Consider the following 10,583-nt stretch of genomic DNA (forward strand, 5'->3'; position numbering starts at 1 on the left):
AGAAGAAATACAAATGGCTAAAAGGTTTATGAAAAAATGCTCTACATCACTAATCATTTGCATCAGGGAGATGCAAATCAAAACAACTATGAGGTACCATTTCAAGCCACTGAGATTGAAAGAATGAAATAATGAAAGAATGAAAACAAGCAGTGCTGGTGGGAATGTGGAGAGAAAGGAACTCTTATTCACTGCTGGTGGGAATACCGTCTGGTCCAACCTTTGTGGAAAGTGATATGAAGATTTCTCCAAAAGTTGAGCTCTTGTACAATCCAGCTATACCATTCCTAGGGATATATCATAGGAACACAAAAATACAATACAAAAATCCCTTTCTCACACCTATATTCATTGCAGCATTGTTTACAATAGCCAGACTCTGGAAACAGCCTACATGCTCCTCAATAGATGAGTGGCTAAAGAAACTGTGGTACATATACACAATGGAATATTATATAGCCATCAGAAGAGATGAAGTCATGAAATTTTCCTATATATGGATATATATGGAATCTATTATGCTGAGTGAAATAAGTCAGAGGGAGAGAGATAAACACAGAATGGTCTCCCTCATCTATGGGTTTTGAGAAAAATGAAAAGCATTTGTGTAATGATTCTCAGAGACAAAATAGAGGAGGACTGGAGGATCCAGCTCCTGACATGAAGCTCACCATAGGGATCATTTAGTGCAGTCACAGAAATAATTACACTGAGAACTATCCTAACAAAATGTGACTGAATGAGGGAAGTAGAAAGCCTGTCTAGAGTACAGGCCGGTGTGGGGTGGGGAGGAAGGACACTTGGGATATTGGTCATGGGAATGTTGTGAAAGACTATATATATGTAAATATATATGTAAATTATATATATATGTAAATATATATAAAATATATAGAGAGACAAGACAAGATAATGCCTCCCAATTATTACCACAGGCTGTGTTCTTTACACTGACTGTATAGAAAGAGGAGGTACAGTAAGTGACCCCATATACACCTCAACACAGGCCCTTTGCCTGGTCTGTATTGTGAATTGGGGATATATATATATATATACACCCAACATATTTGCAGTGGTGTTTCTCTACCCAGGACAAAGAACCTGAGGATCAGCTTCCTAACTGCAAGCCTCAAGATCCAAATACCAAAATAGAGGTACAGATTGAACAGAAGGTCTCTCACTGATGAACAGAAGCATTGAGCTCTGCAACGAGTCACATTCTGGAGGAGAAAATCACCCTTCAGCAATCATAGCCTGCCCCTCCTCAGGGTGATGCAAATGAAGATATGCACCCATGCACCTCTCACAAAGGGTCCTCCTTCTTCTATTAGGGGGTTCCTTAGGTCATAAGGCTTCTCTGTGACCCAATAAATCTCATGTTGTCATGAGACACACTGGCCTCTGTGCCTTTCAGGGGAAAAAGGAGGGTGAGAGCTCAATCTTTCTGAGTGCCTGCATTGACTCTGAAGGCATGAGGTCAAGGAGAAAGGTTCTTACCACTTACTTGATCAAAACTTTTAACTTGATACTTGCCCCTTAACACTGTCTCTTCAGAAAGCAAGCAAGACAGCAGCTCTTGCCAACTCTAAAAAAACCTAAGAGCAGAGACCACATGATTCTGGAAATTAAAACCAGGTAACATATGTGCCAACCATGCACCCTAACCTCTGTATTATCTCCAGATATTAGAAAAAAACTTTTTAAGTTTTTGAAGTTTTACTAAGACAATAAATGGGGTTAATTATGCTGAAAAACCAAGTATTTGGAAAAGAGAAAATGTCTCTTTATTCTTTACTAGATCAAGTAATCAAATTAACATCCAAATATTAAAAGGACATAAAAATTATTTACATATATATGAGGGATCCATAGACATGAATTTCAAGGTTAGGAAGCAGAAATGGGGATAGAATTATTATGGCTAATGAATCAAGGAAAGAGGAGGGAGATGCACATTATGTGAAGAGGGTGACTCATACGAGGAAGACCAGATGCTCTGTAACTGGCTGCTTTCTCTGCTGTGTAGATAGTTTCTCTAATAGGTTTTTCTGTTCAAACCTCTAATTCTAGATAATGCCTCCAGCTCTCACTCTTCTAGGTAGTTAAGGCAATAATAAAAGCTTCTTATGAACTTTCAATAGAGCCTCAATTACAAAAAAAATTCATGTAATTATCATGTCTTCCCTGTCATAAATAAAAGGTGGTACAGTGTTATTCATAAAACTCTATCAGTAACAATACTGTATCCAACAATGTCTAAAACTAAAAAATTAAAGTGCCTGTCATAGAGGCACACACTTTGGGAAGGAAAATGGGGACACAGGTGGAGGAAAATGGACACTGGTAAAGAGAATGGTGTTGAAACATTGTATGCCTGAAACTCAACCATAAAAAGCTGTAATGTACAGTGACTAAGTTAGACACCCTGTTATGAATAAAATATCTTTGGAAGGCTTTTACTTTATCATTGAGAACTGCATTTCCTATGCAGTTTATACCCATACTGTTCTATACTTCCAAGTTATATATTCAAAGTAACAATAGAACTTTGTTCATGCCCTAATATCTTTTGTTGCCTTTGTTTTTTTTTTTTCATTTATTGTTTCTATTGTTGCTGTTTTGCTTCACCTGGTGATGTTCACGGTTTACTCCCATGTCTGTACTTTAGGGATCTCTCCTGGCATTGATTAAGTAACTCTGGATACTGGCAATCAAACCTGGTGGGCTGTGTCTGAAACAAGCCCCCTTCCTGTTGTACTACCTCTTCAGTCCCTCAGGCCCCAATTTTCTAATTTTAAGTTTATTCTCTATTAGTCTTACAATCTTTGCTTTGGTCTTGGATCATTTGTTACCAATTAGTTCTTTCCCAGTAATTTGTTGGAATTTATTTTAGAGACTTGACCATTTGATGATATCTGTAAATGGATCGATACTTCGCAGAGACCTTAGTGGATGAGAGATAACGTAATTTGTTGTGTTAGTCTTTTGTATTTGTCTATTTTGAACTCAAATAAATGAAGAATTTTTCTGCCTATTGGGAAGGTAATACCTTGACTAACAAGTTTTATAATCATGTTTACTCTTGAACCTTGGGTAAAACTGTAGACATTTATCAGAACATCAGATTCTTTCTCAATATGTACATGTAATTATACTTCAGAAAATTCTTTACCTCTCATGTATGTGCAACTTTTCTTATTTCTAAATAGTATTAATAAATTATATTATAAGATATCTTAAAAGGGGCTAGGGAGATAGCTCAAATAACTGGAATGCATTAGGCTCCAAATTGATCCTTGGCACTGCATGACTACCTCTGAACACTACTGGTTTGGCCCTGGTGACCTCCATACAACTGAACCCAAGAAGTTCATCATCATCATCAGACCTAGTACTAACATTCTGGCCAGGTTGCCAGATGTTGCTGAAAGTGACATCAGTATTGATTGGGAGACCCTCATCCAAACCAAACTACCTTATAGAAACCTTATTCAAATGATTTATAGAAATAAGTACCTATGTAATCAGAATATCCTTAAAATTCTAAGAAATATTTGGAAATTAAATTGCTCATATTTTCAATCAAGTGTTTGCTCTTCAAAGTGTTCAACTCATAAATACTTTAGAAACTACTTTTGGGCCAGGGATAAACCTCAGTAGTAGAACCCTTGTCCTGCTTGTACAGTGTCCTGGGTTGGCGCCTGGAAAAAGAGACAGAAAGAAAAAGAAAAATCACTTTCACATAACTTAGTAAATGAGATTAGCTTAAAATTATGGGTTTTAGATTTTTAAAGCTAGCCTTTTAGCATTAAACAAATTATCTAAGAGTAGATTTTAATTTTAGATGGAAATATTTTCACAATACTAAGTAGTGTTACTGTTTCAATAAACTTATATTACTTCTATGAAAATAGTACATTTGCCTTTGCCTGTATTGAATCATTATCCTTATAAACTTTATTTCATCTAGCATTTTTGGGGTCATTTTTCAGCTTTTTAAGTTCCAATATCTATAAACCAAAATCATGATTGAAATAAAACTAATATTTATTAGTTTGCATGAGCATTTTAAGATGGTAATACAGAATACCTATAAACTGATATTGACCATAATTTTACACTGGTATATATTTGCTTCTTTCATCTGGAGAGGAGTTTGAGCCAGAAGTTTTCAGAGATAGCTCTTGGAGCAGTTGATAGGGGGTCAATGTTCTACACTTTGCCCATGAAAAGCTCTTTGACCTATATCCTTGTCCCTGCTTCTATAGTGAATATGTTCTTTTGATCACTTTTAAAAGCTTAAATAAATATGTATTTGGTCTTAGAAAATTGTGTTATGGTTATTTATGAACTCTGTTAATGTGGTAAAATACTGGTATGTGATGAACTATTTTCTACTTCCCAGATTTTCTCTGTATTAGAGGCCATTTCTTTGGTTAAAAGTTATAATTACTGGGGCCAGAGAGATAGCATGGAGGTAGGGCATTTGCCTTGCATGCAGAAGGACGATGGTTTGAATCCTGGCATCCATATGATCACCCGAGCCTGCCAGGAGCGATTTCTAAACATAGATCCAGGAGTAACCCCTGAGTGCTGCTGGTGTGACCTAAAAACCAAAAAAAAAAAAAAAAGTTATAATTACTGGACTGGGAAATAGAAAGGGAATAGGGAACTTGCCATGCATACATATGCAGTAAACCTCAGTTTGATACCTGGCACCATATATGGTCCCCTGAGTAACACCAGAAGTGAAAACTGAACACTGTTGGTACTGTGACCCTCAAAAACCAAAATGTTTACTGCACTGGGAAAATAGCTCAAAGGACTAAAGTGTATGTTTTGAGTTGAATCCTAAGCATTTCCAGGAATGGCCCATGACCACTAAGCCAAATGGTGTTTCAGAGCACCACTGGGTATGGGCACTAAGTAATCAAAAAAAAAAAATTCATACTTGTTATGAGGGTCAGGGAGATAATTCAAAGCAGTGAAGCACATGCTTTAGATATGCAAGGCCCGAGTTTGAACCACATCTCCTACTATCAAGTACCACTATGGATGCCCCTTAGAAAACTTTTTTTTTAATTTGGTACCCCCAAGACACCACAACACCTGGCGCCCTGGGGGCTAATTAATCCCCGCCCACTCACCACTACCACCACCACCACCACAGACGCCGCCGGAAGCCCCCCCCGTTTTTTTCTTTTTTTTCTTCTTTTAGAAAATTTTTAATTTTTATGTAACTTGATCTAAATGTAAGAATTTAGTATAAGGGCCCGGAGAGATAGCACAGCGGCGTTTGCCTTGCAAGCAGCCTATCCAGGACCAAAGGTGGTTGTTTCGAACCCGGTGTCCCATATGGTCCCCCATGCCTGCCAGGAACTATTTCTGAGCAGACAGCCAGGAGTAACCCCCCTTAGCACCGCCGGGTGTGGCCCAAAAACCAAAAAAAAAAAATAATTTAGCATAAGTTCAGAAAAGTATAAATACTTTTGTGCAAATACTTCCATTTTTGAGATTAGTTTTGTCTTAAAAGTATTTTTCAAAGCATTCTGTGTTTTTCAAGTACATTGAGGCCCTTCAACATTCTAAAATTGTCTTTGAGATTTCCCAGAGGCTCCTTTAAAATTACAAAGGTTTTTTTTTATTTACTTGACAAAAATAGAAAGTGCGAGAAAAGAAAGTTTACTTGATGCTATTATTGATTAGTTTCATTGAAAAAAGTTAGCAAATCAAAAGAGATGCATAACCTGCTCCAGGTGAAACTGAGATGAGTAAAATCTTGCTAAGACAAACATTTCAAAGACTGAGATGTGGATGTAAAGTTTATAGAGATTTGTCAATGTCATTACTGTCCAAAATGGGTTTCTGTTTATCAGAGTCCTAGTCCTGCTTTGCCCAGTGTCAGACAATAGTATAATGTTATCAATTTATATACTAGAAATCTTTCAAATCAGGGCCACACTCAACAGTGCTGAGGTCCCTGGACCATTTCCAGCAGAGTTCCAACTGGGCTGTGCTCAGAGGTCATCAGGGCCACACAAAAAGTTATTGGGGTTACCAGAGATATATACCTGGCAGTTCTGGTGAAGGGCAAATGGTACCAAGGGTTGAATTCAAAGTTTTATACATGCTAAACATGTAAAATTGATGGCTTGTGTATATTATCTAACTCACTCCAATTCATTTTATAACATCACCTCAAAAAGAAGTTCTGAGGCTGGAAAGAAGGTAGTACAGAAATTAAGGCACTTGTTTTGCATGTAGGCAACCATGGTTCAATCTTTAGCACCACATATAGTCTGCTGAGCATTGCCAAAAGTGATCCATAAGCACATAGACAGAATAGCTCCTGAATATTCTCCCCAAATTTAAGTCTCTCATGCTCTACCGACTGAGCAAGCCAAGTAAACCCCAAAATTAAAGAAATTCTGTACTCACTAGCAGTCATTCCTGTTTTCCTGATAAGCATCAATTCAGATATGACTATTCTGGATATTTCATACTAATACTGGTTACTTTACCTTAACATAAAACTTCAAGATTTATCCATCCCGTGGTATTTAATAGCATGGTATATTTTCTTTTTTTTTTTTCAAATATTTTACTGTATGGCTATATTGCATTGTGCCACAAGATTATTGTAGATTTTATTTTATGTTATGCAAAAAAGTGAGGTAAAACCACAATACAAAGTTTTTAACATTATTTGTTTATTTTGGATCTTGGGTCATATCCATCAGTCAGAATTTATCCCAGGGGCTAGAGTGATAGCACAGTGGTAGGGAGTTTGCCTTGCACGTAGCTTACCCGAGATGGAGCCAGGTTCTATTCCCAGCATCTCATATGATCCTCTGAGCCAGGAGTAATCCCTGTGTGCCACCAGGTGTGACCCAAAAAACAAAACAAAACAAACAAACAAAAAACTTACTCCTGGTTCTGTGCTCAGGGATCACTCCTATCACAGGGGGCTATAGCTATATGATCTGCTGGGGATTGAATTTAGGTCAGTTGAGTGCAAAACAAGTGGCCCTACTCACTGTTCTATTGCTCTGGTCCCAATACTTTTATTTATTTTTTTTAAAAAGTAGTAAATTTAGGGTCGAGAAGATAGTACAGTGGGTATAACACTTGCCAGGCTCACCATCAGTTCGGCTTTGATCCTCTGCCAGCAGTGATCCTTGAGCAGAGAGCCAGAAATAATCCCTAAGCACATCTGGGTGTGGCCTCAAAACAAGCAAAAAAAAAAAAACAAAACAAAACAAAAAAAGAAACTCAATTAAAAAAATAATTTTAATTTGTGCCAGTCCTACTGAAAAGGAAATAAAAACAGATAGTACACGCAAGAATACCGGCTATCACTTGAACCAAGTTTCTAATCTAAATACAGTAGTTTTTATATTATTTCACAGTTTATGGACATTTAGGTTCTTTTCAAATTTTCAAAAAGCTGCTATAAATATTTATGCACAAAGTTCTCTATGAGAATGCTTTTTAACTTCCTAGGGTATAATCATAGAAGCAGAATTTCTGGGTTAATCCATGTTTAGCTTCCATACATTGTTCCAATGTAGCTGTATCATTTTAATTTTCTTTCCAGCAGTGTGTAAATGTTACATTTTCTCTACATCTTTGCCAAGTCTTATCATTTTTAGAATTATAGCAACCCTAATAGATACAAGCTGGTATCATATGATTTTAACTTACATTTTCCCATTGGATAATTATGTTGAACATCTTTTCATGTGCTTAATGGGGACATGCTTACTTAAATTTTTTGCCTATTTGGGGCTGGAGTGATAGTACAGTGTGGTAAGTCACTTGCTTTGCACACAGCTGACCCAGGTTCAATTTTGGGGATCCCATATGGTTCTCTGAGCTTGCCAGGAGTGATTCTTGAGCATAGAGCCAGGAGTAACCCCTGAGCATCACCAGGTGTGGCTCAAAAACAAAACAAATTATTTGCTTATTTTTACTTAGTTAAAAAGTATGCAGCCTTTGTTCTTCATCTATAAGGCTTTTGAAATTCTAGCTACAAATCTTTTTTCATATATATGATTTGAAGATATTTTCTCCCATCATGTAGGTTATCTTCCATTGTCTTTTGAGGAATAGGGGTTGGGACATAGCTACTTATATTCAGACATTTATTTCTAGCTCTGTGTCCTTCTGGTGCTAAAGAACTCAGGTGCTGGGAATCAACCAGGATTCACCATATACAAGGCAAGCACCTTACTTCCTGCTCTATCTTTTAAGACCCCTCTCATTGTCTTGATGATGGTATCCTTTGAAATACAATGTGATAAAATCCAATATAATCCTAGTTATTCTTATATATATATTTATTTAAGCACCATGATTACAAGCATGTTTATAGTTGAGTTTCAGTTATAAATAGAATACCCTCCATCACCAGCGCAACATTCCCACCACCAATACCCCCCTCCTCCCCCACCCCTGCCTGTAATCAAGACAGGCATTATACTTCTCTCATTCTTCAACATTGTCATGTTAGTTGTTGTTAGTGTAGTTATTTCCCTAACAGAGTTCACCACTCTTTGTGGTGAGCTTCAAATTGTGAGCTGGTTCTTCCAGCCCTTCCAGTCCTTAACTCTATTGTCTCTGGGCCTTATTACAATAATGTCTTTAATTTTTCTCAAAACCCATAGATGAGTGAGACTATTCTGTGTCTATCTCTCTCCCTCTGACTTATTTCACTTAACATAATAGAGTCCATGTACATCCACGTATAAGAAAATTTTATGATTTCATCTCTTGACAGCTGCATAATATTCCACTGTGTATATGTATCACAGTTTCTTTAACCATTCATCTGTTGAAGGGCATCTTGGTGTTTCCAGAGTCTGACTATTGTAAATAGTGCTGCAATGAATATAAGTGTGAGGAAGGGATTTTTGAGTTGTATTTTTGTGTTCCTAGGGTATATACCTAGGAGTGGTATAGCTAGATCATATGGGAGTTCAGTTTCCAGTTTTTTGAGGAATCTCCATATGGTTTTCTATGAAGGTTGGACTAGACAGCATTCCCACCAGCAGTGAATAAGAGTTCTTTTCTCTTCACATTCCCGCCAGCACTGATTGTTCTTGTTCTTTCTGATGTGTGCCAGTCACTGTGGAGTAAGATGGTACCTCATTGTTATTTTAATTTGCATCTCCCTGATGATTAGTGATGTGGAGCAATCCTAGTTGTTTTTTTTTTTTTTGTCACTTGTGATTTTGGTGTCACACCCAAGAAAATTTTGCCTAAGCCAAGACAATTAAGCCTTACATTCTCTATTTTGCATTGTTTTCTTTCCATTTCCTACATGTAATTTATATATTTTGCATTCACTTATGCATTATATGAAGAAAGGATTTGACTTTGTTCTTTTGTATGTACCTGAAAATGATATTCTTTAGTAAAATATGAAAATATATAGTTGAGAAATTAAAGTTTTAGACTTCATGTACAACTGTCTACAAAGTACTGGTGGATGAAGTATCTTGCTTTCTAGGGGTCCGAATAATAGCACAAGGGACAGGGTATTAGCCTTGCACATGGCAGACCCCAGGTTTGATCCCTTGCATCCCATATGGTCCTCTGAACCTCTCAACGCAGAGCCAGGAGTAACCCCTGACTGCCTCTGGTGTGGCCTCAAAACCAGAAACAAAAATCTTGTTTTTTAATGTTCCCAATTTTCTAGCTGAAAGTGGAAGATCAGTTCCTGATAGGCCTTTAGAATATTTTTGGGAACAAGAAAAGATAGGAATTTTATCCAAACCTGCAGGTAGTAAAAATAAAATCTGGTAAAGTCTTTATCTTGTTTTCCTAGTTTCAAAATAGTAAATAACAGGAGGCTTATCAAAGTCCAATTTGAGATTCCTTACAAAAATTTCCAACAAAGCAAACATAAGAAGGCCCATATGCTAAAGTTGTAGTCTTACTACATCTCTATAACTAATCAAACAAAATCTACTATCATAAGCCTTATTTTTAAAATATTGTTTTTCATCAAAAGAAGAAAAACCGGGCCTGGAGAGATAGCACAGCGGCGTTTGCCTTGCAAGCAGCTGATCCAGGACCAAAGGTGGTTGGTTCGAATCCCGGTGTCCTATATGGTCCCCCGTGCCTGCCAGGAGCTATTTCTTTTTTTTTTTTAATATAATTTTTATTTTGATCATGGTAGTTTACATATTGTTGACAATATTATTTTAGGTACATATTTACATAAAATCAAGGGGGATTCCCATCACCAAATTGTCTTCCTTATACCTCCATTTTTGTCCTCCCTCCCATTTCCTCTTCCCTCACCCTCAGGGCGGCTAGAATATGTGGTCCCCTCTGTATCTGACCTACTACTTAGTAGTCTTGCACCTGTTTGGTCTTGATGTCTCCCTTATTTCCCCCTCTACCTGGAGGCAGGACTAGCTAGTTCAAGATGCATGGTTTTGTTTGAAAAAGAGAAAAGTAATAAGCTGGGGTAAGAGTCTAATATGCCGAAAATGGGCGGAATCCTTCTAGGGGCTCTCATCAACGATTTGAGAGATGAAGGAGATAAAGAAGGTGAAACACTCCACCAGTACCAA

General features: G+C 37.2%; 1 non-coding gene across 1 annotated transcript; it reads left to right on the top strand.

Moving 5' to 3' along the window:
- Nucleotides 1-913: 913 nt before the first annotated feature.
- LOC126032046 (small nucleolar RNA SNORA51) lies at nucleotides 914-1,046 on the top strand. Its single transcript, XR_007503807.1, has one exon. It is a non-coding gene; the product is annotated as a small nucleolar RNA SNORA51 (small nucleolar RNA).
- Nucleotides 1,047-10,583: the final 9,537 nt, after the last annotated feature.

Source organism: Suncus etruscus, chromosome 1 (genome assembly GCF_024139225.1).
Source record: "Suncus etruscus isolate mSunEtr1 chromosome 1, mSunEtr1.pri.cur, whole genome shotgun sequence".
Classification (NCBI taxonomy): Eukaryota; Metazoa; Chordata; class Mammalia; order Eulipotyphla; family Soricidae; genus Suncus; species Suncus etruscus.